The sequence below is a fragment of the Lagenorhynchus albirostris genome, chromosome 3, assembly GCF_949774975.1.
Source record: "Lagenorhynchus albirostris chromosome 3, mLagAlb1.1, whole genome shotgun sequence".
Classification (NCBI taxonomy): domain Eukaryota; kingdom Metazoa; phylum Chordata; class Mammalia; order Artiodactyla; family Delphinidae; genus Lagenorhynchus; species Lagenorhynchus albirostris.
The window spans coordinates 106,423,937-106,442,327 of record NC_083097.1 but is presented as its reverse complement, the minus strand read 5'-3'; positions in this window follow the sequence as shown (position 1 = coordinate 106,442,327).

Below are 18,391 nucleotides of genomic sequence, written 5' to 3'. Positions count from 1 at the left end.
GACCTCAAATGACACATTAAACTAGACAGACTTAATAGATATATATAGAACCTTCCATCCAAAAGCAGCAGAATACACATTCTTTGCAAGTGCACAGGGAACATTCTCTAAGATAGATCACAGGCTAGGACACAAAACAAGACTCAGTAAATTTAAGAAAACTGAAATCATATCAAGCATCTTTTCCAACCACAAGGTTGGAATCTATGAAGCTAGAAATCAACTACAAGAAAAAAACTGCAAAAACACAAACACATGGAGGTTAAACAATATGCTACTACACAACCAATGGATCACTGAAGAAATCAAAGAAGAAATTAAAAATTACCTGGAGACAGACAAAAATGAAAATACAACTATCCAATATTTATGGGACACAGCAAATGTAGGTCTAAGAAAGAAGTTTATCATGATACAAGCTTATCTCAGGAAACAAGAAAAAGCTTTTCCTCTCTCTTCTTTTCCTTTCCTTGCCAGCTTCCCTCTCTATGGCTGGCTGGCTGGCTTGCCAGTTTTACTTTGGTGAGGCATTACTGAGAATTCTTTTACTACAGGAATGTTTTCTCTATGCTATCATCAGAAATCAAATGCCAACATTATGATCCACCTTCAGTAGGCCAGATAAATCTTCAGTGTTTATTAAAGGAAATATTTTTAACCTGTGCCATGAGGAGTCACACTATTTTAAGGCACATGACCCCTTGATACAACTAAGAGCCATACTGGGACTAACAGTGAAGTAGCTGTGGAAAGTGGCCATTTCTAATTTGAGTGACTCTTAGAAATAATGAAGAGCCTCTTTTCTAAGCTGTAAGTGAGGCTGTGTGAAGGAAGCAAAGAGGACAGGGGGCAGATAGAGGTGGGCAGCACAGTCTTATCTATCTTTTCTTCCTGGCTGAGCCTTCACTGAAGGTTTTTTCAAAAAATTGAAAGTGTGCATGTCCTAGGGAAAATATCCATAGCATGTTTATAAAAGATCACTCTGGTAAGCTCTTGCCAAGCCTTCAGGATCGTAGCTGTCATCTGTGCCTATCCTTCATAGTCTGGAGAAAATGAATGATGATAATGTTACTCATCTACAAGAGTTCAGCTTTCTCCATAAACACAGCTGTGTCGTGAGTCAAGCAAACTCAATATGTGAAAATTTGGATTGACTGAAAAATAAACTGAAGATGATTATATGCACCATAAAAGAATTCTGTGCTTTATGAATGATTCATCATGGAATTATTTTGAATAATGGGGTCTCCTAATGATCCTGAAATACAGTTCTGTTTATAAGCACGTGATTAGCATGCAAGTGTTTAAGGCCTCATCAGTTGCACACAGAAAGGTATAAACACCCTGATGGTTCTCTTTTCTCTTTTGTGGAAGATTCTGTATATTTTTTCCAAAAACAGATCAGTTTTAAGTTACTTTATCATTTAGATGTGAATTTAGATTTAAGCTAACTTTTCCCTTAAGTTGACTCTTTAGGAAAACAATTTCTATTATTTCAATGCTAGTTAAAATAATTTTGTCTATTTGACCACCTAATTCTAGAAAATAATAGAGACATTAGTTTAGTAAGAATATGGTTTGTAATCACATCACTTGTGTTTCTGCCATAACATTGCATCTAGGAATAATTCACACTCCATCATGGATAACATTGCATCTAGGAATAATTCACACTCCATCATGGAATGGAAAATAGGGGCAAAGAAAGTAGATTGTAGCATCAGAAAAACATGAATGATTTCACAACTTTATAGTGTCCATGTAGATGCCATTTTCCAGAAGTCAGTTTATGAGTATGTAATTACCAGCCTAATATGTGAAACCATTTAAACCTGACCAAAGTTTATAAGATATAAGCAGGTAATGAGCAGCAAAAGGGAATACAGAAACATTCCGATTCTCACTTCACAAGACAAGATGGGAAGGGGTATCAAGAGATATTGTCAAATGCTGCTGGAACAAAAAGAATGATCATTTAAAGCTCTAAAATGTAAAACAAACAAACAAAAAATGTGATAGCTGAAAACAATAAATGTACTTATCAAAAACTGGGAGACGAGAGAAATGGGGTTTAACTTAACTAAGTCCTTATCGTCCATAGTGGAAGAGTGATCAAAACATACTGTCTAAAGTTTTAAAATCAAGGAAATAGCATAATACAAAGAATCACATTTAAACTTGTCAGTGAAACTACCAGAAGAACTAAAACAGAAATGGCTAAAAGCCTTTCCTTTGTGAAGTAAAGATGGGAAGAGAATGGATAGTGGGTAGAAAGTTTCTTTTCAGCAAAAACCCTTTACTGTTGTACTGTTTTCCTTAACTGTGTACCTGTTTTACTTTCATTTCAACCAAAACTTTTGTACGTATACACACATAGGCACACAACCACACCAGGATCTTCAATGGTTCCCATCTTCCTGATGATAAAATGCAAACTTATCAGGATGATCACAGGGCCATACTGACATAGAAATGCTTACCTGTCTATCCTCTTTCACCAGTTTCCAATGTCTACCTGCAATCCAGCTGTACTGAACAACTTACAGCTCTTCCAGACTTATCTTTTTCTCTTGCCCCTCAACATTCTTACATGTTCTTCTGCTTGTTATTTGCCTATTGGGTCTCCCATCCATTTGTCTTTTCTGTGCTCTGTTCTGCGTCATAGGGAGCTGACCTCTGCCAAACATATTCCTAGACTCCCTTGCCTGGGCAGTGGGGGGCAGGGATGGGAAACTTGCATGCTAGGGGAAGGTAAAAATCAGGGTATTTTCCCTCTCATCTCTGCTACTGGCAGCTTCCCTGGCAGTGCTGCATGTCCTTGATGGTCCTAGCTCCTGGTAAGCAGACCCCTCCATGGCTCTATTCCCACCTGGCAACCCCAGCTGTCCTGCTCCTGTTAGTACAACCATTTCTCTTTATTTTCCCAGCCCTAAGAACCAGAGTGGTCAGTTCCCTGCGGATGCTTATCTCTGAGGTGCTTTCCCTTTTCTATTTGCTCTATCAAATCTACCAGTACCTTTGCAGCTACTTCTATTAAATTCTCCCTCTTGAACTACATGGGGTGGGTTCCATTGCTCTGACTGGACCTTGGCAGAGCTGGTTGAATCTATTGTCCATAAAGACTAAAGGCTGAGGTCACCACCTTCAGGAAGCCTTTCTGGTCTGCTTTAGCAGCTCTTCTTCCTCCTTCTAGGGTCCTCTGTCATCATCACTCTGACTTTCACATTGCATTGTAGATGTTTCTTTGGTCTATCTTCCCAGAAGAATGTGAATTCCTTAAGGGCTGAGACCCTGTCATATTTGACTTGTTTCTCTTGTATTAAATACTGACTGGACTCAGTGAGCACTGAGTAAATATTTGTTGAATGATGATATTAAAAGTGTGGAACATTTTATTTTCTGATTGACAGTAGAGTTGACCTGCTAAACATACAAATTTGCTAGTCCTTGGATGGAGTCCTAAGGTCTTTCTTATGAATGGTCATTGCAGTATTCTCTAAACTGTGTCTTCCACCTATGTCAGTACCTTTTAAGTGTTTTCCACCATGACACCCTGTAAAATATGCACTTAATATAGAGACTTAGTATTTAATAAAGAGTATTTTTATGGCTTCCTTGGTGGTGCAGTGGTTAAGAATCTGCCTGCCAATACAGAGGACACAGGTTCGAGCCCTGGTCTGGGAAGATCCCACATGTCGTGGAGCAACTAAGCCCATTTGCCACAACTACTGAAGCCCGCGTGCCTAGAGCCATGCTCTGCAAAAAGAGAAGCCACTGCAATGAGAAGCCCTCACACCGCAACGAAGAGTAGCCCCTGCTCGCTGCAACTAGAGAAAACTCACACACAGCAACGGACACCCAACGCAGCCAAAAAAAACCCCCCAAAAGAGTTTTTAATTAAGCTTCTGTTTTGATGATATGTACAAATGTACACAACAGTGGTGCTTTCTATTCTACCCCTTTCAACTCTGTTATATTTTATCTAAAAAATTCTGGCTGCATCCCACTAAATTAATTTCATGAAAGTCAGGTTCACAAACTTTCAGTTGAAAAGTCTACCTTAGGTTATAGAGATGGTTTTCACTTATACAAGAGGACTTCAGTGATGCAGACAGATTATTTCTGCTGTCCTCTCTCAAAACTGTTCCTTCAAATATATTACAGATGCCTGAAATATGACTGTTATCTCTTAGCCACCTTACGTTAAAGATTCAGTACCTACTACAGCTAACTACAATATTACTAATAATTACAATTCTTCTTGGAAGGTGTAACACTTTATTATCACACCCACTCAAATATTTAATTTCGGATCTTTCTATAAGGGTAAGATTTGTTGAACAGAATGAATAGAAGAATGCTGAACACCTGGAGGGAAAGGGAAAAGATTTCCTAATTTGGAAATATACACGTATACAAAAGTAAAGGTTTAAACCACTTAATAATTTTTACCTTGAGTGTTTGATTGAACGATTTATATATGTTAAGTTGACCTTCTGATCAAGAGGAACTCATGCACCTCTCTATGGAGAAACATACTTCAAAGCTGATTTTTTGATTTGTTCAATTCTGTCTTATGTCGAGTTTTAAAATATTCATAACCTTGACTTGGATGGTGCATGGGACAGGCTGCAAAAAATCAAAATATTATGGCCTCATTGATCAAATATTTGGATCAGGCTTACTATCAGAATATCCTCAATAGACTTACAGGGCACTACTCCATCTCTCTTTCCTAGTACACAGATATTGTTTTTCTTTTTAGACTTTCATGCACAGACACAAAATAATTTTTTCCAATGTAGGTAACAAAAGACCATCACTGAGCCATCTGTAAGCAATTTCACATCTGAAACATATAACCAAGGTCAGGAACAAAAACACATAATAGATGGCTCAGGGTCAAAGTCTACATACACCCTGAACAAAGAGGTAGATGTGATCCAAAGCAAAAGAAACATCACAGTCAGTTCTTTTGTTTCAGCTTCTAGAGACAATCAACTCCCGGTTTAATGGAGGTGGCTGTGGAGAGTGAGAGCAGTTACATGTGATCCTTCTTATTAATTTGTTATAGTTTAAAAAAATGGGTATATGTGTCTCTACTACTATTTGGTATTATTAAAAGACCTTTGTATGTGGTCAACAGCAAAGCAGAAAAAAAAATGTTATTGAGTCAGATCAAAAAAAAAAAGTGCTTGTAAAGCCAGAGTTTTGTTCTAGCCTGCATGTGTGCGTTCCTTGTATTTTCTGAGGGTAGAGAGAGGGACAGTGACAAGAATGAGAGAATAAGAAGGGAGATAACAAGGTGGAGATGGAGAACAAATAGGAATATATTTCTATAGGACTAAGTTTCTTTCCTTCTGGAATTTATACCTTACCAAAAATGTACAGCTTTATATTTCAGATCAGATCCTGTTCAAAGCCTACGTTTCTTGCTGATAACTAGTTTGTCCTTAAAGGAATACTGTTATGGATTGAATTGTATCCCCCTAAAAATTCATATGTTGATTCCTAATCCCCAGTACCTCAGAATGTGACCTTATTTGGAAATAGGGTCACTGCTGGTGTCATTAGTTAAGCTGAGTTCAAACTTACTGAAGAGGGTTGGGTCCCTGATTCAATGTGACTGATGTATTTATTAAAAGGGGAAATTTGGACATAGAAACAAGCACATACAGAGGGAAGATGATGTGAAGAGATACAGGGAAAAGATGGCTATCTACAAGGTCAAGGAGATAGACCTGGAATAGATTCTTCTCTCACACCTTGCTTCTGTACCTTTAGCTTCCAGAACTTCAAGACAATACATTTCTGTTGTTTAAGTCACCCAGTTTTTTTTGTCTTTGTTATGGCAGTCCTGGAAAACCAATACAGACACTAAGGCAGATTTTAGTTTATTCGCTAAGATTTAAAAGAGCTGTAAGATATTAAGCATTGTTCTAACATAGGGATAGATTGATGAATTGCTCAGTCCCTGCCCTCAAGGAGCTCAAGGTCACAGTTAAGTGTTCAAAAGCAAGCAGAACATTTATTGAACCACCCTAATGGAGAAGGAAGAAGATGGCAAATATCACTGTCCCAGTTGTAAAGACAAAGAACCAAAGAGGAGAGATTAAGTGACTTCTTAAGAAGAACACCACACGAGTGAATTGAACTTTTCTCACTTAATTTGCCCAGAAACAAATGGTTTCATTTGTAAGACAGGGGTAAGGAGGGTGAGAGTAGAACACCTCTTCTTTAACTAGGGGTCATTTGAGAGGTTGGGTATTATAATGAGTGTGAAATGTTGAAGTCCAAACGTTTGTCTCACTCTGCCATTCCCCTTCTTCACCCTTATTTATATTTATGTGTGTGTGTTTGTGTGTATAATTTTCTTCCTTCTGTTGGTAGTATGTTTGTGAGATGCTATATATGGTGGACTCAACAACACTATTTCTGAGAAATAGCAGTGTTTGAGATGACATAGTCTATGCTGGCGTTCACCTATAATTATACAAGATGTCTGGTATTTTACAATATGATTTCCATGAAGTCACATACAAGACTCATATTCAAGAGATGTTTTTGCTGTATACAAAATTGACTCCGCAGGATCTTGAATAAAAAATTTAGGTTATAATATTGGCTCCAAAACATCCCACTCTGCCTTATTGTAAAAGTGTGTACTAATTTAGATTACACTGTGTTACATACTAGCAATTTAATTTTTGCATCTTTCACAGAAATACACCTTTATGTGTGTGTGTAATATATCAAATACCTATGTATCCATTAGAGGGCAGTGTTTCACAAATTTTAATTTTGTCCTCACCTGGAAATTTGAACGGTCAATTCCCTGACAAAATAGTAAAAAAAAAAAAAAAAAAAAAAGCCTTAGAAAGTTCTCACTATTTCAATAACTGTTTAACTAACTTGGAATTTTGACTACAATATACATGAAGTCTTCATATAGAATGTAAATTCCAAGGGTAGGTTGGACATGTTTGTTTGTTCATATGGCACCGGGACAAAAGTGGTAACAAATGTACAAAATACTTACAGCATCAAACTGACACCGATAAGACTATGTAATGAAATAATAAGGCTTAAGATTATTTATTTGGCTTTAGAAACTATCTGGTCTTCAAATTTTTTCAGTGGCCTATCTAAATACTCCATCCCCTTATACTTTCTGTATAGTCTGGACAGAGAGAGAGTAGCCTATGACTATCAAATCTAAGAAAACTAATTCATAAAGAAAGCTCTAGAAAGAAACACATTGGCTGATGCACTGATTACCTCTGGACAGGAAGTAGGTGTGTGAGGAAAGGTGAAGGAAACTTTCACCATTAACTTTCTATTTTTGTATAGTTAGAATTTGATATAAGAAGAATGATATTATAAGAATTACATAAGAAGCATTGTGTATTTTTTATAAAAGGATAGACTTGGTGGCATCCTCCAGTTTAAAAAAATGTTACTACCTGAGTTGAATGTTAAAGCTCTTTTTGTTTTGTAAAGAAAATGTTATAAAGGTATTTTAGAGAGAAACATTCTGTATACAATCATAGATATTGGATTTAGGAGTGGAATACACAGAATGAAGTAAAAATTGCCTTTGGGGATTTTTATACTTTGGTATAGTTATATAGTTTGGGTAATTTTACAATTTGAAGATGTGTACTAAGCCTCCAATGAGAAGAGATTTCACTATCCCCTAGTTCTACACAAAAATGTTTTCTAACCCAGAATAAATTTAATAACTAAAGGTATTTAGAATTATGGGGAAAAAGTTCATTAGATAGAGATGAAGATGGTTAAGTTAAATGAAAATTTTGACTTCTTCTCACTCTCAGGAGAAGCTCATGTGCAGATAGTTACTTAGTAGCCATTCTAGTTTGCCTGTTAAAAAGAAATGCCACCAGGAACAATGACTCATTCTTGCAAACTCCTAAATTCCAAGATATGAAGTCAAAACACATTCTGCCTACTCCATTGTTATGCCTCTAGCCCCTTCCCAAGCACTTTCCACTTTTTAATTCATGCCCATGACCTTTTAAGTTTTTGATGAGACTTTAAGAGGTGAACTGATAGGCATATCTAGCTATCTGATATTTTCTGCTTCCCAGATTCCATTCATGAACTCTAAAGCTAGGGTACATTTGTTAATGACTGGAAGTAAAGTGGGTATTATGTAGTTTATCCCTTCTGAGCAGTTGTATTTTCTAACTGAATTATTTCGTCCTCCAGAGTTCTATGTCTGGAAGGGCTGAAAGAGCAAGTTTCCAAAATTTAAACTATCCTTGGTCAAAGACCTCAGCTATTTGGAGCATCTACAAATGTTAGCCTGGATTACTTATTCGAAATGAATCAATAGAATAGGATTCTTTTTCATATTTGCATAGTCATCCAGGAATATTAACTTCACTCTCCTCTTATGCCTCAAATCTATGAGTAATGTACACTTTGGTGGGACAGAACTGATGAGTGAAAGTGGCCTCAAAGGACATTTGTGGCCTGGGAAATTCTGTGAGTTTGATGGCTTAATAGCAGTATGAGATAACAAGTCTAGACTATATAAATTGAAATGCCATTATATGCTTTAGAATAATGGAAAGATCTGGAAAATGCATTTACCTAATTCATTTTAGGCCCATGCAAACACCAGGAAGACTGATCTGCAGGGTAAATGCAAGATTGTAACACTCAAGCATTATTATCATTACTCCTGGCCATTTGGATCCTCAAAATTAATTAATTTACTTCTTTGGCTAGGTCTTTTTAAGCCCATAAACAATGTTCTTCAGTCTCTTCTTAACTGGATTGTCTGGGGTGCATTCAACTAAAGAGTACCTCTGTTACCCATTTTGCTGACCTGAGTTTGATGTCAAACTGGTGCCAGAGCAGGGTGAGTCTCTCAAGGAAAAGAAAAGCTTTCCTTCTGCCAGGCCACGAGGTGGGGCATAAGAATGTGTCGACACAGTGCAACTTGGGAAATCTACAAAAACCTAAGGACTGAACAAGAAGAGGAAACTGAGGCCGTTTCTGGCTGACAGGTCATTGGGCTTCCTCCAATGTTCCTATTTCCACAGATCTTTTTCAAACCATGACCACTCTCAAGTTCTTCTAGTCCTGCCAGCTCAAAGAAAATAGCCTTGCCTATTGCTTTCCTGGGAACAGAGGTTTGCTGGCATGAGCTCGCTTAGGTTCTCTCCTTTCCCAGTACAAACTTGGCCTTATGTTGACTAAGTCTCAACCCTTTTCTCAAGAGGATTGCCTCTACCACCTTTCTAGCCTTTCAGACTGTGATCTTCATCTCATCCCATTCCATCCAGTTGTTCTTTCAGGATCTTGCTCCATCAACTAGTATCTTACTTCCCTTAACATAAAATCATACTCAAATTTTTCACTTCAGAAGTAACCCCAGAAACTCTCCTTGTTGCCCTACATCCCTAAAGTGTCACCAACACATCAACATCTTACTTCTTTTACAAACTTACTGAGTAAGTAGCTTACACTCCCATTCTGTAATCTTGACCTTGAATCGATGCCTTCACCAGCTACAATCTACTTCTAATTTTTTGTTTTACTTACTCTCACAAAGCTTCTAACCCATAGATTCAGAAATCTCCCCTCTATACTTGAAATTTCTGCAGTATCTGACACTGCCCATGCCTGGAATTCTCTCCATGAAAAGTTCTGTGACATCACATCTCCTGGACTTGCCTCCACCTTCTCTGACTGTTCACTCAATGGCTCCTCGTTTTCTTCCAATATAGTAAATCAGTGGCTCTCAAACCTTACTGTGCATCAGAAGCACTTGAACACAGATTTGTGTATTCTACTCAAAACTTTCTGATTCAGGAAGTTTGTGATAGGGACTTGGAATCTGCATTTCTAACAAATGCTGACTCTGATGTTGCTAGTTTGAGGGCCACACTGCTTGAAATAGACATATTCCATTCTCTTACCTGCTTTTCCCCCCTATTTTACACTCTCTTATTAAGAGAATTCACCTATTCCCATGCATCATCTGTTATCTGTATATGAATGACCCCTCCTAGATCTATACAAAGGCCCAATGAATCTCCCTCCTGAACTGCTCACCCAGGTTGACTACTAACAACAAAACATCTCACCTTTGTTTATATATTTTATAGGCTCCTCAAATCAGTATATCAAGTACAGTACACATTGTGTCCTGCATTCCAAGTGGACTTCTCCATTTGTGTTTTCTTTCTCACTTGTCATAAGCACCAACTTACCTGCACAAATAAGAAACCTTGGAGTCAACTTCAACTTCCTTTGTTCTCAGTCCTCCTCGGCCCCACATATAATGGTTCACAAAATCCTGTAAGTCCTATCTCCAATAAGCTCCTCTGCTCTTGTTTTCTCTAATTTTTGTCTGCTATATCACAAATACATCCTAACTGAGTCTTTTGCTCTCACTCTCTCCCATCCAGTTCTAAAATTCATCTTTCTAAAATTCATATCTAGCTACCTCACCCTTCCATAAAAACGAAACTTTTAATGACTCTCCGTTATCTCCAGCAGAGAGTTAGGATGTCTTAGCATGGCATTCATAATCTAGCCTCCACCTAATTTCATCTTGTGATTCTTCCCTTTGTTTCCAGATGTATGGTTATACCTGAGCACTCACCATATTCAGGATCAACCACATAGAGTTCACTCATGTGTACACTCGTGCTGGGTCCTTCCCTTCTCTTCCTGTAGTCATCCACACTCACCAACACTCACCTGTCTTTCCAACACCCTGCACAATTAATAGCCCTCTCTTAGGCTCCCATATTTTGTTCTTGCAGCCTATATGAACTTTCCATCTGGTATTATCGGTCTTTGTATATTTGTCACGTTACCTTCCTGGGTTTGAAACTTCTCGAAAGCCTGAGCTGTGTATCAGTCACATTTGTATTCCTGGCACCTAGTGCAGTTCTTAGGAGACAGAAGGCCTTTGGTAAATATTTAGTTTGAAGTCCTAGAGTCAGACAAATGTCATGAAGTAGGATAGGCAGATATCCATGAGAGATGGATTTTTAACCACTGTGTCTGGGACTGTGATTTCTATTTCTTCTTCCCAGCACTACCAGAGTTGGAGTAAATGCTCTATTGTCATTGATGTGCCCTAACTTGGATTGCCTAGTGATTACCTCAAAGAACAAGTTCCAAGTTAGGTTTGGATAACACATTTCCTGAAGCCCTAACTCTCCCACTTTGATTTGTCACTGGAGATTGAACACTGGCCTTTGCTCTTACGGTACAGCCATGATGTACCGCATCTTATACGGTCCATAATTCTACCCTAGAGCTCGTCTTTGCTCCCCATTTACATTTGCCAAATGACTTAACCTATCTGGGCCTCAGTCCCTCATTTCTAAAACTGATATACCAACAGTCCCTATCTCACAGTCTCTGGTCTAGGCTTTTAAAACCGTCTCTCAACTAGATTTTCTGCATCATTCTCTCCCTCTCCCTTAAATACTTAATTGTTAAGTATTTAAATATAAAATGAGTAAATATATACTAGCTGCTCAATTAGTAGTAACTATTTTTAATGTTAGCTATATTTTGAATCTATTCTAAAGACCTACAGCACAGAACTCCAAAGATTAAGGTCTCCAGGGCATTTGTATACATTAAAATGTTTATATTTTATATATAATCATTAGCTACGTAAATTTTTTTTTAGCAATTGAGCCTGGAATTGCTGAAAATGATTTTGCACTCCTTAGATGCTAGAAATGTGCTTTACTAGTCCTATATAAACTGACTTGTTACCATACAGAAACATATCCCATTTATTGATACGTTTCTATATACCCCAGAAGATATGTGCCTATACTGTATTGCAGTTCTTAATAATGGATATAGGAGTAGCAAATGTTAGTATGCTGAAAACTATTGACTCTGTTTTTTTCTTATTAGTAAAAATTTTATTTTTCTTTAAACCACAAAGATTTTAAGTTTTCCTCTGGGAAAGAAAAAAATAGAAGTAATTTGATATCAATATGTAAAATCACTTAAACTGCTTTATCCACCTCACACAGAGCTCTTAGCCAAAACATTTTCCTATTGAAAATTTAATTTTATTCTGCATTTAGAAAATATTCATTTATTCCTGTAGCATTCCTGGCTTTTTCAGAGAGATAATTCCAAAACTCTATCCTCACTTCACCCCCTGAAATTTGAGACTCTAAAGGGAATCTGAGACACCAAGAGGTTAAATGGCTTTCTCAGGACCACACACCACGTTAGGGTCAGAGCTGAGGTTAGAAACTGCAAGTTTCTCCATTTCTTTCTTTAAGTGTTTCATGGGGCTACCCTTCCACTCTATTTATTTAGGTGTAGTAACTATGCCGGTCACCTGTGAGTGGGGTTTCACAGTGTGACAATAAGATATTTAAAAGATGACCTTTTACGAAAGCATTTTGTGCCCTTTGTTTAAAGTAACACAGATACTCTCAAAATAAATCTTTCTCTCCATTTGTCTGAATCTGGAAGTCTATGTATGTCAACATAGCAGGTAACCAGCTTCGGGACATATGTGTGTCTTGCTTGGTCCTTTAGGAAAATCCCTTTCCCATGGCCATCTTGTTTTATATTTTTTGAAAGAAATCAACAATATATCTCCAAATTACACCTTGAAAAATAGGACGAACATATTTATTTACTGTTAAGGGCTACAACATTTGCGATATAATCAACTAGCCAATAGCTTCCATCAGACAGGGATGCAAATGTACAATTGAGTATGTCATGCAGTGACCAACTCAGGTTACCATCATAGTTTATATGAACGGTGCCCTCTGGAGTTTACAATGTATAACATGTGTGAACACACACCACAGTCTTGTTTTCAGAACTGAAGGTTACATCCAAGTGCAGAATTATTTCCAGCTATGCCCTCTTGGTCAGCCCGCGAAAGATGAAAGTATTGACTGATATGTGCCATCAAAATGTCTAAGAAAATGTAATAATATATAGAAACAATTAAAATTTGCCCCCTTATTTGGATTATGTTTTTATTTCTCATTTAAAAGAATCCATTTTCTCTCTTGTTTTCTACCATCACCATATATCCACTTGCTACTAGAGTTTTATACTATTTTATTATTTGTTTTTCTTTGTTTTACTTTTGTCCTCAAAAAAATAATAAAAGTTAATGCACCTGTATCATATTGCAGTTCTTAATAACGAATATGAGAGTAGCAAACGTTCACTATGCTGAATCTATTTTTTTCTCCTTATTAATAAAAATGGTGTTTCTCCTTAACCCACAAACATTAAATTGTCACTTGGGTAACTTAATTTTGACTTGGATTTAGCTATTATGGCTCTTCCCTAATAAGTCCTTTTCTCCTTCTCTAAATCCTCTTAGTTCACTATATTACTACTTTGTTCTTGGAATTGGATAAAGAGTATGAAATATCAAACCAAGGCAATTTGGTTCCAATTTGAGTGGTTCTGTATGAAGAGTTTAGTGACTATGAGCCTGGATGTTCAGCTGTCTCCTCTGAAAAATAAAAAAGATGGATCAAACAATCCCTAATGCCTCTCAGAGTTTTAAAGATTTGTATATTAATGGATTCTTTTTTTTTTTTTTTACAACATTGGCTACATGGCAAATTATTTGTGGTTTAAGGAAATACTGGCTTTAACACATATGTGCTTTAAGATACATACTGCATTTTGGGTTCCACTTTGACCAATAATCTAAGTTATACCTGAAAAAACACTTAGGGTCAGCCTTATGAAATCCTGAGAAACAACCATTGTCCAGAGAGGCAGGGTGGTAAGCTAAAAGATGAGCTTGGTCTGGCCCTGGCAAAGAAGTCCAATTTCTGTCTTCTTCTTATTCCAGTATTAATTCTCTCATATTAGCAACGACACATTACTTAAGTTCACCTGTAAAATGAAGATGATATATAACTCCTAAGGTTTCTATAAGACTAAAATGAGATAACATATACTACAGCATCTGACACTGAGGCATCATTTAATAAATATTAGTATTCCTTTAGTCCTTCTACCATTTCAAAGTAAAAAGAGCTATCTAACCCAGAGATCAAAGTTTTATTTGGGGGGGGGGACTAAAGTTAAAAATATTGGCTTTAATGGGGGTGTGACTTATCTCTGGAGTCATAAATAATAGCATGAATTAATTGATTCACTAGTAGGCAGTCAATTCAAAGACCATTGAGAAGCTGGGAACATACTTTGGTCTGAGTGGCTCGTGAATTCCCTACCTTGTGGCACACCATGGAGCCCTGTTTCATGTCTGCTTAGCATAACATCAGCAAGGCATCTAGGGCTTCCTAGCAGGACTTAAAAATTGTATGGGGACAGTAAGTATTAATATGCCTAAACAAGAATTATATTTATTTCTAAAAATATTTTAAAGGGCAGTTGAAGTTCTTCATCAAAATGAATGCTAGTAGTTTAAGATATATTTTAAAAGCAAGTTGTTTACACTTACTGAGCAAATACAAAGGATAGGCTGACAAAGGAAACCTCACAGGTTACAAATGAAATGTTCAGGAAGGGAATGTACTTTCCACTTTACAAATTTCCAAGGAAATAAATAACTCACAAATTAAATGTAAATCTGTTGAACAAAAAATTTTAGGGGTTTGCTGTTCTCTGGTTGACCTTAGGTAAAATAATGGTTCAGGAGGACTGAAATAGCAGTGATAAAACACAAGAAAAGTGTCATTTTGAAAAAAAGTCAATATTAAAGTTTGAGAGAACACGTTTCAGGAACTTTCCGCTCTTTAACCTCCTGTGTGTATGGCACTGCCTAATAAAAAGTAGATATGGCTATAACACTCAAGCCAAGTCAAACTGTCTTTTAAAATAAAGGGAAGTTTGGGGACTATGAGACTGAAAAGTTTACAGGCTTCAGGTTAGATCTGTTGGCTCAATGGCATCACTAAAACCCTTGCTTCTCTCTCCTCATTTATCAGCTCTGATTTCCTGATGGTGGCTACCTTCTCAGGATGGCTCTCCTTGTGGCACCAGCTATCTTTCAGAGTCCATTTCTAGTGGAAAATGAGAATGTCTACTTCTCAGATATCTCAGTTTCAAATCCCAGAATTGCATCTCCAGTCCTCACTTGACTGGCTTGTATTACATGTCTACTCCTGAACCAATTATTGTAGGGAATACGAACTATGGAGATCGGTCTAAGTCAGGACTCCATAGAAGTTGGGGTGTGATAAATTCCTGGCAAACCACATGGCTAGGAAATTCGGGGTGAAATTAGGAAAGGAAGGAGAAAGGATGAGAAGAGACAACCAACAAACAGCTACCACATTGATTCCCTCAAGCTCCTTACAGTCTAGTAAGGCCAATAAAAGAAAACTGATGATGCCAGACCCCCTTTCTCTGCAAAACGAATAGTTCTTTAGACCACCCTGGTTAGAAGAGGCACTTTGCTTTTGTTTTGTTTTTAGGATAAATTCTTTTACTTTTAATTTATTTATTTATTGGGGTATAGTTGTTTTACAATGTTGTGTTAGTTTCTACTGTACAGCGAAGTGGAGTTCCCGTGCTATATAGCAGGTTCTCATTCATTATCTATTTTATACATATTAGTGTATATATGTCAATCCCCATCTCCCCATTCATCCCACCACCCCCTTCCCCTCTTGGTGTCCATACATTTGTTCTCTACATCTGTGTCTCTATTTCTGCCTTGCAAACTGGTTCATCTGTACCATTTTTCTAGATTCTACATATATGCATTAATATGAGAAGAGGCACTTTGAATTTCAATACTGTCATCATTCATGTGGAATTTAAAACAAAAGTCCTCTGGATTTTCCTTACTTGGATTTTTCAGGCCATGAGAGGTACAGGTTCTGACTCTGAACTGAATGCCTGGGGGACGGCTGGATGGAAGTGATTAGTCAAGTTCTTTCAGGTGATATGAACAAATTAACTGTAAACTCATTTTTTTCACCATATAGATGGCCTTTCTGTTACTTATATACAATCAATAACACTGTTATTTATGTACAATAAATAACAACAATATAACCCATGAAATTCCTTCTCATAACTTTAGAAATAATTATGTTCCATCCTTAAATGTAATTAATTACCTTTTAAAAATGACTCTGAGATCATTTACTCACTTTAGATATTCTTTCATTAATTCACTCAACAGGTACTCTTTGAGCACATATGTTGTTCAAGTACCAGAATTATACCAGAGTTTACTGCCACTGCATTCTGTTTTTCCTACACAACTATGAAGAGGGAGTGAGGCACAGAGGGGTAGTGTTGTGTTATTAAACCATTTATACTCTCCATATCCAGATTTGGATTCTAATATGAAAAATAAAAGTGTTGAAGGGATGAGGAGGATTCTTTCAATCAGGCTGTTTGTTTGACCTTATGATCAAATATATCTTCAGTTATTTTCATGGGTCATTGCAAATGCATTACTATGTAAACTAACTTCTCATCTTAAAAGTTTTTTTTTTAACTAAATGCTACATAAAATTCCACATTAATATTTTCTGTTCCTTTCATCCCATAGCATTTTAGGATTTCAGAGACAAAAAGAGACTATGTAGGGCTTCCCTGGTGGCGCAGTGGTTGAGAGTCCGCCTGACGATGCAGGGGGCGCGGGTTCGTGCCCCGGCCTGGGAGGATCCCACATGCCGTGGAGCGGCTGGGCCCGTGAGCCATGGCCGCTGAGCCTGGGCGTCCGGAGCCTGTGCTCCGCAATGGGAGAGGCCACAGCAGTGAGAGGCCCATGTACCAAAAAAAAAAAAAAAAAAAAAGAGACTATGTAGACGTGAAATGGAAGTGAATCAATTGATAAAAGTTAGAAAGCCGTATTTTTGAAGAGTCAGTTTTGATTTTCTTTTCTAAATAATCAGCAGGATTCAGGCTTTAATTGACATATTTATCTCCAAGACTAGCTGTATTAGTTTCAGAAAATAGATATTGCCTTCATTTTGCATTCAGTGATATATCTCTCAGCCCATCAAACCGTACATCCTGGATGATCCTGGGCTAAACTGCCCACACTACTAGTAAAGACATTAAGGAGGCAGATGGCAAGATTTGAAATCAACTACTTCACTTACCTACTAGCTGTCTAAACTTGGACAGGTTACTGCACATTTTTAAACCTTGGTGCTGTGAAATGGCAATGATAATAAAGAGTCCACAGGGACTCTGTGATGAAAGAATGAAATAACGCACACAAGGAGCCCAGCATGACGCCGGGCGCAGAGGAAGAGCCTACTGACATATTAGCTATTACCATGGGGTCCTTTTATCTCTAATGCATTCTTCAAGAGAAATGCCCCTATTTTGTTTTGGAGGTAACAAAGCTCCTGCATACCATGGATCTTGAAAACTTGTTTGGTTTTGTTCCAGAAAAATAAGGACAATGTCATTATGCTCTTTAGCATAATTTGTAGCAAATTATGCTGCTTTACATTAATTCTAAGGCTCCACTGTCTGGAGAAGTCTACACAGCTATTAGGTTACGTGCGTATTCGTTTGTGAAGCTTGATAAAGTAATTTGGGACAGCTGGTTGTCTCCACTGGTGCAGGGAACGGAACAGCTGCCAAGTGTCTGCTTAACTCTCTGCAGTATAGACAGAGAATCAATGTTTGCACATTCTAGAAATATGCCGTGCCTAACAGCAGCAAAGTGAGGAATTTTTAGTTAGCTGTTGGAGGGGTAGAAGTGAATCTTCAAGCCCAGATAGATGATGTGATTATTTTTGTGTGGAAATTTCTGACTAATATGAATGGACTTCTATTGCTTTTTGCTTGTAGAGCAACTAATCTTTTCCCAACTAATGACATAATTTGACTGTCAAAGTTTTTTAAAAATGCCTTGACATTTTATTTCCTTACCCGCAGTTCTATCAGTCTTTCACACAAGTTGATGATGTGCACGGGGGAAGGGAGAGGATGAATAGGAAGAATGGGTTTGTGTCTGTTCACCGATCCTTAAAACACGAATAGGCCCCAGCTATCAGTTTGTAACAGTCTCTAATTCACAACTCTTGAGCTGTTAAATGAATCCTAATGTTTAAAGATAGCCTCCTTCAATATTCTATTAATTGTTATAAAGGATGTTTATAAATGGCAGAATTTACTAGGAAAAAAATAAATGCACTTTTAAATGAAAGTGACATCATCCTCTAGGATTTGACATCTTGGAAACAGCTGCCACAACAGCTTTTTATTATTTTCTTAATTAACACCATTGTGACATCAGCCTATGGCCTCCGATAAATTATCACTAAAAAAAGAAATCTGTCTAATACTAGAAGATTCCAGAAGGGAAGCTAGTATTTAAATCTGGAAACCAAAACAAACACATTGTTTAATAGAAATTTGTACACAATCATATTTCCTTAAC